We start from the raw sequence: 18,433 nt of genomic DNA on the forward strand, positions 1-18,433 counted from the left end.
AATGTTTCACGTTTCCCACCTTCTGCTCCTCCTGGGTGCACAGATGCTTCCTTAAAGGGATGGGGAGGCTGAGTGAAGGCACGCGCAAGGACAGACTCACATGGCATTGGGCACACTGCCATTGCCACTCAGGCATCATGGTTAACTCCAACACAGGATGTCTAGTTCCTCCATTGCTTATGGAGACCTGCTTTCCCTCCCTCTATCTTGGTTACTCTCACCATCAGGTAGGAATGAATATATTTTAACTCTAAGTGTAAACCCCAATAGTTATTTCCCAGAGCCCTCTGAGCTGCACATAAAACCCAGAATGTGGCGAGGCCTATGTTGTGTAGAATCATCTGTTCAAGGACAACTAAAAGAAACGTTGTCAGGAAGCCTCCTCTCACCTGTCACTCGTCTACTACCTTGGGCAAGTTATTTAACCATTCCAGGTCTCATGTCCCTCACCCGGTGAGGATGAAGTGAATAAATATAGATGAAGCATTCAGAACAACGCCTGGCATTTTGGCTCTGTTCCAAATAAGGAGGGGGTATAATCACACGTGTATACGGCACATCAAATGTTTACATACATGCACAGCTGCTTCGATTGACAGAGATCCACTTGGCCAGAGTCTTACAGAAGTGAAACTGGAGTTTAGGTGAAAATGTTTCCAGATGCTGCCACTCCTTTCTTATTTGGTTTTTTGTTGCTGTTTGTTTGTTTCCTGGATGCCCTGGGTATGAGTGCTGCCTATAGGAAGATTCTGCACTCCTCTTAGCCAGGAGAAAGAAGGCAAGTGACACTAGGGCAGGAAAGCTTGCTGAGGAGGAGAGGTAGGGAAAATGTGAATGCTAACAGCCTAGGACTGCTGTTGGAGATCTCCCTCTCACATTGGACATCATCTGCAAGGTCGCTTTCTGTGCATGAACACCATGTGGTCGGAGTAATGGGGACTTTAAAAGGCAGGCTGATGGCCGGGCTCACGCCTGTAATCCCAGCACTTTGGGAGGCCGAGGCAGGCGGATCGTGAGGTCAGGAGATTGAGACCATCCTGGCTAATAGGGTGAAACCCTGTCTCCACTAAAAATATGAAAATTAGCCAGGTGTGGTGGCGGGTGCCTGTAGTTCCAGCTACTCCGGAGGCTGAGGCAGGGGAACCACTTGAACCCAGGAGGTGGAGGTTACAGTGAGCCGAGATGGTGCCATTGCACTCCAGCCTGGCGACAGAGCAAGAGTCTGTCTCAAAAAAACAGAAATCAAAAAACAAAAATCAAGGCAGGTGGACATCTATGGCAGACAGTGAGAGAGCTCTGTGAGAAAAGGACTGAACAAGGGGCATCATATGTATCCAAGGAAACAATGCCAAATAGCCCCAGCTGGGGCTTCACAAGAGGAAGCTGGCTGGACCCAGAGCTCTGGGGAGAATGGGGAAGTGTTTATAAAGTACAGGTATTCAGCTCTCTCTTCGTTTATGAACTCTCAGAAATGAAGAAACTTGGAACTGTGTGTGTGTGTGTGTGTGTGTGTGTGTGTGTGTGTGTGACAGAGAGAGGAAATATGAATGAACAAGTTGGGGTGACCTTTAAAACATGGCTAAGACTGATTTAAACCACCATTCCTGAACTGCAGAAATTCCAAATCCCTCCCTAAGATTTCTGTGAATTTCTAGATGGGCCCATGTCCGCTAGGATCCCCCATTGACTCCACATTCCAATTCCACTGAGTGCATTCCATTTACAGATAATTTCCACACCCTGTTTACCAGCCTGCTGAAGTTAGAATCTAGTTTTGCCTCTTACCTGCTGTGTGACCTTGGACAAATCACTTAACCTCTCTGCTTCTGGTGCCTCACTCACAAAATGGTGAAAATACAATTGCTTACCTTATCAGTTTGCATTGAGTATTATTAAATAAGATAGTTACTATAAAGCATTTAAACATGTTAGTGTGTGTATGGAGCTTAGAATTCCACTTGGCACATAATCAACATTTTTACATTATTATTATTATTATGCTGAGGTGATTATTATGCATTAAAACAGACGTTGAACTCAGTCTCTTTTCTTTCCACTCAAAACAGCCCTCTCCAAAGGGTCTGTGTGTGTTTATGTGTGTGTGTTTATGTGTGTGTGTTTGTGTGTGTTTTTATGTGTGTGTGTTTATATGTGTGTGTTTATGTGTGTGTTTGTGTGTTTATGTGTGTGTGTTTAATGTGTTTATGTGTGTTTATGTGTGTGTGTTTATGTGTGTTTATGTGTGTGTGTTTGAGTGTGTGTTTGTGTGTGTTTATGTGTGTGTGTTTGTGTGTGTATGTGTTTATGTGTGTGTGTTTGTGTGTTTTTTTGTGTGTGTTTATGTGTGTGTGTTTGTGTGTGTTTTTTTGTGTGTGTTTATGTGTGTGTGTTTGAGTGTGTGTTTGTGTGTGTTTATGTGTGTGTGTTTATGTGTGTTTATGTGTGTGTGTTTGTGTGTGTATGTGTTTATGTGTGTGTGTTTTGTGTGTGTTTTTTTTGTGTGTGTTTATGTGTGTGTGTTTGTGTGTTTTTTGTGTGTGTTTATGTGTGTGTGTTTGTGTGTGTGTTTTTTGTGTGTGTTTATGTGTGTGTGTTTGTGTGTGTATGTGTTTATGTGTGTGTGTTTGTGTGTGTTTTTGTGTGTGTGTTTATGTGTGTGTGTTTATGTGTGTTTATGTGTGTGTGTTTGTGTGTGTATGTGTTTATGTGTGTGTGTTTGTGTGTTTTTTTGTGTGTGTTTATGTGTGTGTGTGCAGAAGACTTTATTAAATACTAGAGTGATGAAGATGTTTTCATTTAATTTGTGCCAACAGTGTGTAATTTCAGGGTATATATTTAATGATTGTGTTCCTAAAAGTTCCTCAGACATTTCTAGTTTAAACTCACCCTTTTCTCATTCCTCCTGCTTTCCACATGGCTAATCTTTGTGAATGCAAAGTAATTGAGCTACCTGTTACTTCACCTTTAGCTCTACTGACTCATGTTCTCAGGGTCTCATCTTCCACCCCCAATCTGTTTATCAAGAATTGCCTTAAGCATAGGTATTTCCTTTGTTCGTATACACAGTAGATACAGTTCCCAGTGGTTCTCATGAATTCTTTAATATCAAAGTATGTTCAAAGCAATCTGATTAATTATTTTATCATTTGAACTTTTACTCCGGCTGCAGTTTTTCTATAAATCCGCATTTTCACACTTTAGGCTGCAAAAGTAATACAAGAGACCGTGAGCCCCTAGAGAGCAGAGATCAAATCACTTTCATTGTTATACTCACAGCAGTACCCAGTTGGTGGCTCAAAAATTGATATACATTTGTATTTCATTGTCTATATATATATATATATATATATATATTTTTTTTTTTTTTTTTTTTTTGAGATGGAGTCTCGCTCTGTCACCAGGCTGGAGTGCAGTGGCGCAATCTTGGCTCACTGCAACCTCTCCCTCCCGGGTTCAAGCGATTCCCCTGCCTCTGCCGCCCAAGTAGCTGGGACTACAGGTGCCTGCCACCATGCCTGGCTAATTCTTTGTATTTTAGTAGAGACGGGATCTCACCATGTTTGCCAGGATGGTCTTGATCTTCTGACCTCGTGATCGGCCCACCTCAGCCTCCCAAAGTGCTGGGATTACAGGCCTGACTCACGGTGCCTGGCCATCTATATCTTTTCAGTAGGAATGAAATACCTTTTTCTGGGAGAAGGCTTCAAGCCTGGTGTTCATTTGCAATTAGTAGATACACAGGTGCGGGATTTCTTCACTATCAGGTCAGTAAAGTAAATGATTCCTTTTGGGCTCAACTAGATAGAGGCCCAAATGATATCCGTTCCACCATATAATCCCAGGAACTTTTGATCATCACAAGGAATTCTCATTCTTTTCACTCCACAGGATTTGGTTTATAACTTTGTGTTGTTGTAATTAACCTCCTTGGTACTTGATTTTTCTGTGGCATAGTAAATAAGTTCAATTTCTTTTTCTTTTTTTTTTAGGAAAATATATTTATTATTGTTACACCAGCAGTGATACACAAAGTCTAAACAGAAAAGTGTTCTTTTTTGTTTTAAACTTTTATTTTAGGCTCAGGGGTACATGGGCAGGCTTATTATACAGGTAAGCTCATGTCACAGGGGTTTGTTGTACAGATCATTTCATCTCCCAGGTATTAAGCCCACTACCCAATAGTTTTTTTCTGCTCCTCTCCCTCCTCCCACCCCCCACCTCAAGTAGACCCCAGTGTCTGTTGTTCCCTTCTGTGTGTCCACGTGTTCTTATCATTCAGCTCCCACTTATAAGTGAGAGCATGCAGCATTTGGTTCTCTGTTCCTGCATTCGTTTTCTAGGGAAAAATATCTTCTATTTCTACCATGTTTAACACTGTGACTACAGTTATTCCTCCCAGTGGGGTACTCCTGGGAGAAGAAAAGATAAAAGAAATGGTTTCTAAAAGGGAAAAGTGACATTCTTTTCTCCATAGACATGTTATTTCTAGAACGGCAGATGTCTCTTTGTTTCATATACAATTTTGTTTAAAAATTTTTTTGTAGCCGGGCACGGCGGCTCATGCCTGTAATCTCAGCACTTTGGGAGGCTGAGGTGGGCAGATCCCTTGAGGTCAGGAGTTCGAGACTAGCCTGGCCAACATGGTGAAACCCTGTCTCTACTAAAAATACAAAATTAGCCAGGCGTGGTGGTGGGCGCCTGTAATCCCAGCTACTCAGGAGGTGGAGGCGGGAGAATTGCTTAAACTCGGGTGGTGGAGATTGCAGTAAGCCAAGATCGTGCCACTGCACTGCAGTCTGGGAGACAGAGCAAGACTCAGTCTTAAAAAAAAAATTATAATAAAGAGTCTGACATCTGACTCTACTTTGTTTTATGTTTCATCCCGACATCTTTTAAACCTTGCCTCTTCTTCTTTCCCTCTGTCCCACATATGGAAAACTGATTAAAAAAGAAAAAAAGCCCAGGTGATGTCTCCTTTGGTACCAGTAGGAAGTTCAAACAATGCCTAGGAACGCTTGACTTAGTCTCACTCCCCTGTCACCATAAAAACCCCAACCCAAACCACTTTCTCTGCTTTCTCAACCCATTTTGGGGCCTGCTTGGGAGCCACCTCTTTCCCCAGAAAGCCTTCTTATGTGAGTATTAAATCTTTTCATACTCTCTTAGTAGGGGGTAGTTTACAACAAATTTCAGGTAGAGATCCATCTTGATTCTACAGTGTCCACAACAATTTTATTAAATATTTAATGCATACAAAGAAGTATTCATATGTTTATTTATATGCTTACAATAGAAAAGTAGCTGTCTTCGTCTGTTTCTGCTACTATAACAAGATGCTTTAGGCTGGGTAATTTGTAAACAACAGAAATTTCTTTCTTACAGTTACAGAAACTGGGAAGTCCAAGATTGAGGTGCCAGTAGGTTCAGTGTCTCGTGAAAGCTGCTCTGTGCTTCCAAGACGGTGCCTTGTTGCTGTGTCCTCAGATGGTGGAAGGGACAGAGGCTGTGCCCTCATGTAGCGGAAGAGATGGAAGTGCCAGGCAGCTCTCCGAAGCTTCTTTTAGGAAGTCGTTAATCCCAGTCACAAGGACGGAGACCGAATGACTTAATCACCTCCCAAAAGACTCCGCCTCTTAATATCATCACAGTGGGGATTAAGCTTCAATGTAAGGATTTGGGAGTGACACAAACATTCTCAAACCATAGCAGTAGCAATTATATATAAAAAAGCTCTAGAAGCATCATAAGACATAGAACATTATATTTGCATTGCTTCTCCTTGATTTCATGCTTCGCTCACCCTAAACCCATCCCCACTGCAGCTCATCAGGGTATTAATTCGTCTGAGTTTGTTATTTGTTTATCACTCCCTTTGTTTGACTTTATTTTATGTTTACATTTTAACGCAGATGTGAGTATTTATTTATTTATTTATTTACATGGAGTTTCGCTCTTGTTGCCCAGGCTGGAGTGCAATGGCGCTTGGCTCACTGCAGCCTCTGCCTCCCAGGTTCAAGCGATTCTCCTGCCTCAGCCTCCCGAGTAGCTGGGATTACAGGCATGCGCCACCACGCCTGGCTAATTTTGTATTTTTAGTAGAGATGGGGTTTCTCCATGTTGGTCAGGCTGGTCTCGAACTCCTGACCTCAGGTGATCTGCCCGCCTTGGCCTCCCATAATGCTAGGATTATAGGTGTGAACCACTGCACCTGGCCAGATGTATTTATAAATTGTGTGTGTGTGTGTGTGAGATTTTTTTTTTGAGTTGAGGTCTTACTATGTTGCCCAGCCTGGTCTTGAACTCCTGGGCTCATGGGATCCTGCTGCCCCAGCGTCCTGAGTAGCTGAGATTACAAGCATGTGCCACCATGCCTGGTTTAGGTTTACTGATTCATTATAACTGAAATCTTATGGTATATACTATTTGGGGACTTTTTCTTCTTAATGTCATCTTTGAAAGTTTTCTTCATATTGATTTATGTAGCTGCATGCATTCATTGTCTCTACTATATTGTATGTCCATTGTTCATAAGTAATTTATGAAATATCCTTTCAGTGGACATGTTGGATTTTTCCCCTTATCTTTTAATCTTACATATGGTATTACTATGAGCATTCTTGTACACCAGCTCTGGTGAAAATGTGCAAGTTTCTCCAGCATGTATGCCCACGAGTGAAATTTCTGGATCATACACTATGCACAGCTTTAATACATTTGATGATGACAAATCGATGTTCAAAGAGGCTACAAAAATTTACATTCTGTTTTCATATCTAACCATTTGGATAAGCAATTTTCCCAGCACCATTTGTTGAAGGATTCTTAACCTACTGAGCCACAGTATCACCTCTGCCATAAACCAAGTTTGCATACATACATGGTTTCTGAGTTCTCTATTCTGATCTATTTATTAGTCTGTTTTCATTTGTTTCTGTACAAGTGCAATGCAGGCTTATGAATATAGCTTAGTTATAAACTTTGATATCTAACAGAATAAGACTCCCACTTTATTCTTTTTCTTTAGTAGTATCCAAACTATTCTTGACCCTTTGTTCTGTAAAAATTTTAGACACAACTTATTGATCCACTGACCCCCAAAACCCAAAACTTGTTAAGCTTTTGATTGGCATTGAATTGAATCTATAAATCAATTTGAGGAAAATCGATACCTTTGCATTATTGAGTCTACCTATGTATAAACATGGCATAACTCCCCATTTATGGAAGTCTTCTCCAATGTCCTTCAGTAAAGTGTTAGAGTTTACCCCCAGGAAAAGCTCGTACATTTTTGGTTTTATTTATTCCTAGCTGTCTTATTTTTACATGCTATTGTAAATGTAATATTTTTTAAAATTAAGATATTTAAATTATCTGTGGATTTGATGGTGCTTGATGGTATATATGAAAGAACTGACATGCATGTCTTGGTTTTGATTCAAAATACATAACCTTGTAAGAATCCCTCATTAATTACAATATTTTATGTAGAAATTATTTTGGTTTTTATCTGCACCTCTGAAAAACAACAGTATTTCCTTTTGTTCCTTTCTGGTCCTTGTAACTTTTAACTCTTGTGGTTTATTTTTTATTTTTTATTTTTATTTTTTGCTTTCTACTGGCTAGAATTTTAAATACAGTGTTCTATAGCAATGTCTTGTTCCTGATTGTAAAAGAGAAGGTTTTTACCGTTAAGTACATATGTAGACTTCTGTAGATACTTTGCACTGGCTAGTGGTTATCTTGAGAGTGCTCCTTGGTTGCCTGACAATGCACTTTCTGGGACTGGGAGAACTGCTTCTCCCCAACTGAGCAGGAGGGAATAGAACCTTCCACTGAGGACTGAAGGTGCTATTCCTCGTGATGCCTGAATCCAACAAAGATCACCAGTAAAAATGAGAACATATGACCACACAAACACATAAACATAAATGTTCACGGCAGCATTATTCACAATAATCAAAAAGTAGAAACAACCTAAATGGCCATCAACTGATAAATGGATAAAAATATGGCCTATTCATACAATGGAACATTATCAATAAAAAGTAGTGAAATACTGATGACACATGCTACAACATGGATGAACTGCAAAGCCATTATACTTAGTGAAAAAAGCCAGTCACAAAATACATATTGGATGATTCTAATTATATTCAATGTCAATAAATGAATGTATAGAGATAGTAGATTAGGAATGGAAATGGAGAGTGGCTGTAAAGGGACATGAGGTCTCTTTTTAGGGGGATGGAAATGTTCTAAAATTCAGGTATGATAAAGGTAAAATTAGGTTATTGTACAACACTGTAAATATACTAAAATTCACTGAATTATATACTTAAAACAGGAAAATTTATGGAATGTAGATTATATCTCAATGAGGCTGTTTTAAAGATGGATCAATAAAAGCAGCCGATGTTCCATGACAACTGATTGGCTGGCATCTAACCCTAGTCTAGGTCCTGACTGATTATTTGCTGCATACATGGCTGCTCCAATGCTTTCATGGAGGGTAGAATAGCAATGGGACTGGGCATTATCACAAATCACTGAACAGCTAGTTACTGCCCATTGCTTGCTACTTAAATTGTAACTGCATTTCCTGCACTAAAAGTCACTCTCTCTCTTACACAGTAATAAGCCTGTAGCAAGGCTACACAATACCCATCTCCCTTATACTCAGATGAGAGCCACACCTCTATCCAATAATGCTCTGGCCCCTACTTACCTCTGCATTGGATTATGAGAAAATAGAAGAATTGGACCTTATCCAGATTCCTCCCTGCACAAAAAATAAAATAAAACCTGTTTTGTATACCCATATCAGATGCCATCATGGTGTTTGTCTTCACCTACTTCTTCTTATCCTGGTTGTCCCACAGTTTCTATTGTTATGGATGCTGAATAACTGAATTTTTTTTCCCCATATATTGAGGTGCATATCCTATATTTCTCCTTTAGAATGTTAATGTGGTGAATTACATAAATTAATTTTCTAATGTTAATCCAACCTTCCATTCCTGAGACAAGCCCAGCTTGGTCAATGTAACAGATACTGTTGGTGCTCTGCCTAGATCCCCTGGGATTCTTTCTACCATCTTGTTGTGCCCATTCCCTAAATGCTATAGTGATGATGCTAACAGCTCACGCCTGCCTCATTCTCAGGAGACACACCCCTGTTTGATTGGAATTGCCTCACCAGAGTTTGATTGGAATTGCCTCACCAGAAGGTGCTTACAAGTTACACCCTGCAGTGATCCTGGGAGATATCTCTGGTAGAAAGACCATGTGGGGGTCTCTCAAAGTGTTGGGATTACAGACGTGAGTCACTGCACCTGGCCCAAATGACACATTTTTAACTGAAGTTTTCATCTTGCAGTATCACATGGCCAATCCACTCATCTGAATTTTCTGCCAAATGCATTGGGCTGAATGGAAAAAATAAACTTTATTGGTAACACTTTGAAATTCACTTTTAGAAGACTTGATTGCACTTAATTCCAAATCTGCCATTATGGTTTGGAGATTAAATTGAAATTCGTTTTCTGCTCAGGGGCAGTGGTTCATGCCTATAATTCTAGCACTTTAGGAGGTCAAGACAGGTTGATCACTTGAGTCCAGGAGTTCAAGACCAGCCTGGGCAACATGACTAATGTATTTTGTAGAGGAAACAACCTTTTGTATCCTTTACAAAAAATACAAGAATTTAGCTGGGCATGATGGCCTGCCCCTGTAGTCCCAACTACCCCGGAGCCTGAGGTGGGAGGATTGCTTGAGTCTGGGAGGTCTAGGCTACAGTGAGCCAAGATTGCACTGCTGTACTCCACTCCAGCCTGGGTGACAGAGGGGGACCCTGTCTCAAAAAAAAAAAAAAAAAAGAAAAGGAAAAGGAAAAGGAAAAAGAAATCCGTTTTCTTCTGTGAAGTCCACCAAATCTTTAAATAAGTGTTTACTTCACTTTTCCAGTCATTAATATGTAAGTAGGTGGATACGTTTTAGTGTTTTCTGATCCAACAAGGTCATGAATTGTATCTAGTTGATTAAAAAAAAAAAAACAATGGTGACAGTTTTGAAGTACCATCCATTAACCAAAGTAAAGCATGTGCTAGCTTTTCTATGTTAGGTTTAGTGATAAATATAAGAACTCTATCTTCTTCGACAGTCAAATCCCTAATCAAGAATAGTTCACCATTTCATGTATTTTGTAAGATGTGGAGGAACCTCAGTATCAGTAAGTGTCTTTGGTTTAGAAGGTTATTAAGGTTGTTAAATTCTTTTAATTCTCTGACAAAAGATGTTTTTCGAAGGGAAGCATGGCACTATGTGTGAAGGGGCAGAAGTCATACACGACTGAATCATTTGACAAGGAAGATTTCTTGTATTTTTCACTTGGATTTTCACTACTATGATTATTGAAATACTTGCTGTACTTGTATTTGGAGAGAGGTTGTGGTCTACACATTTTCTAACTATATGCTATCCATTTGAAAGTCTGATTATTGCTCAGTTGTTGCAATTAAGTGATTTTCTGCTTTCATAGCACCAACTAGAATTAGTTTTTAAATTTTTATCTTTCAACATTAAGTAGCCTCATACACTTAACTTATCACAGCCTTTTTTCAAGGGAACAGTTTCACAGATCTCTTCCATTGTGTTGTAAGGAATACAGTAAGAAGGAATGATACTCAGCTTCCCCAATACCAAATCTATACTAGTCAGGGTTCTCTAGACAGAACCAATAGGATCTGGATGTAGATATTTGAGGGGTGATTTATTAGGGGAATTGGCTCATGCAATTATGTTGGCTGAGAAATCCCACAACAGGCCATCTGCAAGCTGGAGACCTTGGGATCCCGATAGTGTGGCTAAGACCAAGTCCAAAGACCACAGAACCAGACAAGCCAATGGTGTAACTCTGCATCAGAGGCTGAAGACCTCAGGGCCCAGGGGGCTGCTGGTATAAGTCCTGGAGCTCAAAGCCTGGCAAGCCTGGAGTTCTGATGTCCAAGGCAGCAGATGAAAAGTCTGTCCCAGTTCTCAGAGAGAGTCCAGTTTGCCTTCAGTATTTGTTCTTTTTGGGCCCCTCACCTGTTGGATGATGTCCACCAACACTTCCCCACCTAATCCATTCAGGCTCACACTCTATCTCCTTTGGAAACACCCTCACGGATACATCCAAAATAATGCTTTACCAGGTTTCTAGGTATTCCTTAACCCAGTCAAGCTGACACCTAAAATTAAATCCACTAGTTCAATCCTTATCAATTTGGCAGCCACAGGCATGTCTTCAAACAAGACTTAATTTCCAAATAAAGACAATAGCATGTCTTTATTTGGTTTTGTTTAACATGTATGCAACTGTCCTGTGCTTGTGATTTTCAGGATTTTAGACATTAGGGATTTAGACTTTAGGGTTTTGATCTTTCAGGATTTCAATATTCAGGATTATGGCATCCAGGATTATATCCTCTGGGATCATAATCCAACCCCCTACTAACTTTCTATTTTCAGATCTCCTAGAAATTGTAATCAACCAAAATCCTGGAGAAATAAAAGCTTGAAAGGAACCTAATGTGTGAGGGAAGTGGACCTGAGTGATACAAGGAAAGAAGCATAGCAGACAACACTCGTGTTCTGTCCAGATCTCCTGGGTTTCCTTCCATTCGTTCAGCGTGCCCATTCTCCAGATGCTACAGGTTCTGTTGCTAACAGCTCACACCTGCAATAGTCTCAGGAGGATTGCCCTTGGCAGATTGAAGCAACATCATCAGGAGGTGTCTGGAAGTTATGTACTCATGTCTGTAACAGCCTGTGAACAATGACTGCCTGATGTCTGATATGAAGGTACAAAAAAAGTCTCACTCCCTTGCCACCAGGTAGGAATGATCCCTCAGTACTTCAGAGCTCCTGGACATTTCAGGCTAATGCTATAGCTGACACTATAGACTTGCTTCCCTTGACCTCTTCTGTTTTCCTCATTCCCCCACAGATTTCTCAGGTAATCATGCAATTTCTGTCTTAATAAAATACTTGATTATCTCTGTCCTTCTTTTATAAAGTATTTATAAAAGTTCATTCAGTAATTTCCCGCAATATCTAAAACTGGAATTCTTAGTTCATAATTCTAAGCCTTTTTGCTTATTTGAGAATATATAATGATCCATTTTGCTCAAAGGGAGACTTTAGCAACATTCTTTACCATTCAATTCTAAGAATTAATTTCCATTATGAATTTTTTTGGCCTACAAATACATTTAAAAATTTCCAAACACCCACGGGGTGATTTCTACTTGTCTTTTTGTAACTGATTTTTAAACTTACTTTTATGGCTGTCAGATAAGTATTTTGTATGATACTAACTCAAAAAATTTATTGAGATAAGTTTTATGTATTGCCACAAATATTTTGTGTTGGAAAAGAATGTACATTCTGCAGCTGTTGAATATAGTTTTCATTAAACTTGTTAATTGTGTTGCTCAGATTCTTTACATTCTTGTGTAAGGAATGTCTCTTTGATTTCTTATGTGGAATTAGTTAAAATCTTCCTCTGTGAGGGTAAATTTGTCTCTATATTTTGAACTGTTATTAAATGCATAGAAGTTTAGAATCGTTATATTTTCATAATGGATTAAAACTATTATCATTATGCAGTGACCATCTATATCTCTAGAAGAGCTTTTTGCTTTAAAGTCCACTTTTTTTGGTCTGATATTAGCATAGCTACAACAGATTTCTTTGTTTAGTTTTTTCCCAGTCTATTTTTCCCATGCTTTGACTTTCATGCTTCCAATGTTCCTATGTTATAGATTTATAGGTGAGGCACATACAAAGAGCATAGAGTTGTATTATTTTTAATCCAGTCTGACATCTTTGACTTCTAATTGGAGAGTTTAGACAATTTCTATTAAAATTTGCTGTAATTATTTGCTGTTTATATTTGGTATCGTAGAAATTTTTATTATCAAAATATTCACTGACCCTTCCTAGCAAGGACTGCCTCTTCCCTGCCGAAGTCTATTCCCTGCTATATCCCTGCTGAAGTATAGACTTCCAGCTCCATTAACATGTAAGCCCATTAATAGGCTTGATCATGTGATTTTTTTTTTTAACCAATTAAAACTGAGTAGAGGTAAATGCTCCACTTCTGAGTAGGGCTTTTGTTTTTTTGTTTTGCTTTGTTTTGAGATGGAGTCTCACTCTGTTGTCCTGGCTGGAGTGCAGTGGTGTGATCTTGGCTCACTGCAACCTCTGCCTCCCAGTTTCAAGGGATTTTTCTGCCTCAGCCTCCCGAGTAGCAGGGATTACAGGTGCCCAGCACCATGCCCAGCTAATTTTTGTATTTTTAGTAGAGATGAGGTTTCACCATGTTGGCCAGGCTGGTCTCGAACTCCTGACCTCAGGGGATCTGCCCACCCCAGCCTCCCAAAGTGCTGAGATTACAGGCGTGAGCCACCATGTCTGGCCTGAGTAGAGGCTTTTGAATCAACATTCAAAAGCAGAGTTGTTCTCTGCCACAATACCTGCAGTATTCCATACTGAGGCTGCTCTTTCATTGTGTCCCAGATTGATAGCTAAAGCTAACCGAAGACTACCGTGTGATGTGAGAAATAAACCTTGGATTCCATAAGTCACTGGTATTTGCAGGTGACTTATGATTCTGACCTTATAAAGTCAGAATAATATATTTAAATTTATTTCTACCATATTATTTGCTGTTCTTTACATATTGCTCTCTGCATTCATTTTCTTCTATTATGCCTCCTTCTTGATTGCTCTTTAAATTTTTAAATTCCCTTTCTTCTCTAAGCATTTGGAATTATGTTCTATATCCTTTTAAGTTACTTCCCTATGTATTTTAACTTGTATACCAGTATTTATTAGGATAGGCTATATTATGTACTGGGAAAAAACAATTTCAAATTCTCAGTGGCTTAGACCAACAAAGGTTCCCATTGTTCCTCTATAATATACAGGCGGAAGGAGGATCCAGCATGTGGGAGCATCACCAGTTGTAGCAGCAGAAAGAGAGAACAGACAGTTTGCAGTGGCACTTCAGTGTGTCTGCCTACAAGAGACTTACGTCACTTCTGCTCAAATTTCATTGAACAAAAGTTCCATGATAACACCCAAATTCATGGGAGCAGGGAAGTTCAATCTTCTTGTGTGAGTGGAAGGAGAAGAAAACTTGAAATATTGGTGAAGAGATGTAATGTCTACCACAGAAGATGCCATTCTGCTCACGAAAGTTTTGAGTCACCTTCTCCCATGCAGAACACTCACCTTGAAAAAGGCAACCCAAAAATCCCATCTAGATAGAAGTTTAGCTTCGAGTCAGGTTTCCTCTATATTTTGGAGTAGAGCGGATGCACAATAGTTTCTACATCAGATCTTGATGTGGTGTGTGTTTGTTTTTTGAGACAAGGTCTCATTTGTCACTCAGACTGGAGTGCAGTTACATGGTCATGACCCACTGCAGCCTGATCCTCTCACCTCAGCCTCCTGAGTAGCTGGGACTACATGCATGAGCCACTATGTCTGGCTAATTCACTTTTTTTTAGAGATGGGGTCTTGCTATGTTGCCCAGGCTGGTCTCAAACTCCTAGGCTCAAGCAAGCTTCCTACCTTGGTCTCCCAAAGTGTTCAGATTATAGGTGTGACCCCCCATGCTTGGCCTAGTTACTCTTGATATAAGCCTGTTGAGCCAAAAAGACAGATTGGATTGATTACAAGAACCCAATATACAATGACAAAACAATATAGCATAACCAGAAAAACACTTCCACTTGGAAAAGAAAAACTCTGTGATATGTAACAATCACTGGTACATAACAATTGAAATTCCAGTTGGTGAGTATTGTTAAGACCTCTATCCTTGCGGGGATGGGAAGTTTGTGTGGATATACCTTGATTAAACCTCCTCTCTAGTGGGTGGAGGGAATTATTTTTCCATTATTCTCTGTGGCCCTGACTCTACATTCTGAAAAGTTATTCCTTTTTTATTATCCTTGTTGGCCTCATCTGAAATAGAGGACAACAGAGCTATATGTGGGCTATGCAGCCTTCTCAGCTATTAGCTGTCACCAGGAAAGACTCACCCTTAGGCTCTTTATCATGAGTTATTTTATTGAATGAAGCAGTTCATTGGGTACCACACCCTTAACTTTGGCTTTTTGCCCTGTGTATTAGTCCATTTTTGTGCTGCTGATAAAGACATATCTGAAACTGGGAACAAAAAGAAGCTTAATTGGACTTACAGTTCCACGTGGCTGGGGAGGCCTCAGAATCATGGTGGGAGGTGAAAGGTACTTCTTACATGCCAGCAGCAAGAGAAAAATGAGGAAGAAGCAAAGGCGGAAACCCCTGATAAACCCATCAGATCCTGTAAATCTTAATCACTATCACGAGAATAGCATGGGAAAGACTGGCCCCCATGAGTCATGAGTCCCTCTCACAACACGTGGGAATTCTGGGAGATACAATTCAAGTTGAGATTTCAATGGGGACACAATCAAACCACATTATTCTGCCCCCTCCCCCTCCAAATCTCATGTCCTCACATTTTAAAACCAGTCATGCCTTCCCAACAGTCTCCCAAATTCCTAACTCATTTCAGCATTAACCCAAAAGTCCACAGTCCAATGTCTCATCCAACACAAGGAAAATCCCTTCTGCCTATGAGCCTGTAAAATCAAAAGCAAGCTAGTTACTTCCTAGATACAATGGGGGTACAGGTATTGGGCAAATACGACTGTTTCAAATGGGAGAAATTGGCCAAAACAAAGGGGTTACAGGGTTTATGCAAGTCTAAAATCCAGTGGGGCAGTCAAATTTTAAAGCTCCAAAATGATCTCCTTTGACTCTATGTCTCACATACAGGTCACGCTGATGCAAGAGGTGGGTTCCCATGGTCTTGGGCAGCTCTGCTTCTGTGGCTTTGCAAGGTGCAGCCTCCCTCCTAGCTGCTTTCATGGGCTGGCATTGAGTGTCTGCAGCTTTTCTAGGTGCACAGTGCAAGCTGTAGGTGGATCTACCATTCTGGGCTCTGGAGGATGGTGGCCCTCTTCTCACAGCTCCACTAGGCAGTGCCCCAGTAGGGACTCTGTGTGGAGGCTCCAACCCCACATTTCCCTTCCGGACTGCCCTAGCAGAGTTTCTCCATGAGGGCCCCACCCCTGCAGCAAACTTTTGCCTGGGTATCCAGGTATTTCCATACATCTTTTGAAATCTAGGCAGAAGTTCCCAAACCTCAGTTCTTGACTTCTATGCTCCTGCAGGCTCAATACCACATGGAAGATGCCAAGACTTGGGGCTTCCATCCTTTGAAGCCACAGCCCAAGCGGTACATTGGTCCCTTTCAGCCATGGCTGGAGTGTCTGGGACACAGGGCACCAAGTCCCTAGGCTGCACACAGCACAGGGACCCTGGGCCCAGCCCACAAAAACCACTTTTTCCTCCTGGGCCTCTGGGTCTGTGATGGGAGGGGCTGCTGTGAAGGTCTCTTACATGGCCTGGAGACATTTTCCCCATGGTTGTGGGAATTAACATTAAACTCCTTGCTACTTATGCAAATTTCTGCAGTTGGCTTGAATTTCTCCCCAGAAAATGGGTTTTTCTTTTCTTTTGCATAGTCAGGCTGCAAGTTTTCCAAACTTTTATGCTCTGCTTCTCTTATAAAACTGAATTCCTTTAACAGCACCCAAGTCACCTCTTGAATGCTTTGCTGCTGAGAAGTTTCTTCTGCCAGATACCCTAAATCACCTTTCTCAAGTTCAAAGTTCCACAAATCTCTAGGGCAGGGGCAAAATGCTGCCAGTCTCTTTACTAAAACATAACAAGAGTCACATTTGCTTCAGTTCCCAACAAGTTCCTCATCTCCAGCTGAGACCACCTCAGCCTGGACCTTACTATCCATATTGCCATCAGCATTTTGGGCAAAGCCATTCAACAAGTTTCCAGAGAGTTCCACACTTTCCCACATTTTCCTGTCTTCTTCTGAGCCCTCCAAACTGTTCCAACCTCTGCCTGTTACCCAGGTCCAAAGTTGCTTCCACATTTTCAGGTATCTTTTCAGCAATGCCCCACTCTACTGGTATCAATTTACTGTGTTAGTCCATTTTCACGCTGCTGATAAAGACATAACTGAAACTGGGAACAAAAAGAGATTTAATTGGAATTAGAGTTCCACATGTTCCACCTCAGAATCATGGCAGGAGGGGAAAGGCACTTCTTACATGGTGGCAGCAAGAGAAAAATGAGGAAGAAGCAAAAGCAGAAACCCCTGATAAACCCACCAGATCTTGTGAGACTTAATTACTATCATGAGAATAGCATGGGAAAGACTGGCCTCCATGATTCGATTACCTATCCCTGGGTCCCTCCTACAACATGTGCGAATTCTGGGAGATACAATTCAAGTTGAGATTTGGATGAGGACACAGCCAAACCATATCACCCCGAGATCCCTCCTTAATCCATCTGGTGGTTCTCACAAAGCTATAATGTCTATACTGCTTGACCTCTGCCTTAAGGCTGAGTTGTAATTGGCCTTTGCTACTCAAAGATTTTCTTATATTTATGTTTTACTTTTTGGGGTGGTGAATTAGTTTTCTATCCTTGAAAGCTCATGGATTTTTGTATTCTCTCTATTTGTTTTTATTCCTGTTTGCAAACAAACAAATTCCTTACTGAACTTGGAAATGGCCAAATGCAGCCAACAACAATGCTTCTGTCTCATTTTTCTCTTGCTACCAAGTAAGAAGTGCCTTTTCCCTCCCGCCAAGATTCTGAGGTGAAACATGTGGAACTCTAACTCCAATTAAATCTCTTTTTATTCCCAACACTCACTAGTAAAGTTTTTTTTCCATCCTCTTCCTGTAGAGCTACATATATCTTTATTGGGTACATAATATGACTCCCAAGTTCTGACAGATTACATCTCACCAATTAATTTGGCATTACATCTTTCTCACCTTCAATATACATTTCTTCACTCCTTCCCATATCAATGCTTGTTTCTGTTGGGATAAGGCAAGTTATACTGTCACATGAATAACCCTGAGTTTTCAGAAGGAATTAGATTTCATCCAAGATTTCACCCTGGATTACAGGCTATGAAGGCTCAACAGGAATAGTGCCAGGCTCTGGTAAACGTGGCAGTGAAAGAGAATGGTTACTCAAACTAGGTCTTAAAATACTCTCTGGCATGTGACACTTTCATGCCTCATTGATCAAAGCTAGTTTTTAGGCAAGGCTAACTTCCAAGTAGGCAAGGAAGTCCAGGAACCTGCATGCCCCAAAGGAGAAGAGAACCATAAATATTGAAGGGTAACGTTAACATCTGCAACAACATCTTTAGCCACTTTTAAAATAATATAAGGACATTAGAAGATTTTAATTCTGATTTCTCCTAACTTACATAAAGGTTTCTCAGAATATC

General features: G+C 40.5%; 1 protein-coding gene across 1 annotated transcript in view; it reads left to right on the plus strand.

The window, feature by feature from the left end:
* Positions 1-5,162: 5,162 nt before the first annotated feature.
* The window catches only part of ERH (ERH mRNA splicing and mitosis factor), an 892,055-nt gene continuing 878,784 nt past the window's right edge, over positions 5,163-18,433 (plus strand). The window contains exon 1 of the mRNA XM_050797416.1: positions 5,163-5,172. The gene's annotated coding sequence lies outside the window, so the exon portion shown is untranslated. The remainder of the gene's footprint in view (positions 5,173-18,433) is intronic.

This window comes from Macaca thibetana, chromosome 7, assembly GCF_024542745.1.
Source record: "Macaca thibetana thibetana isolate TM-01 chromosome 7, ASM2454274v1, whole genome shotgun sequence".
Taxonomy (NCBI): Eukaryota; Metazoa; Chordata; class Mammalia; order Primates; family Cercopithecidae; genus Macaca; species Macaca thibetana.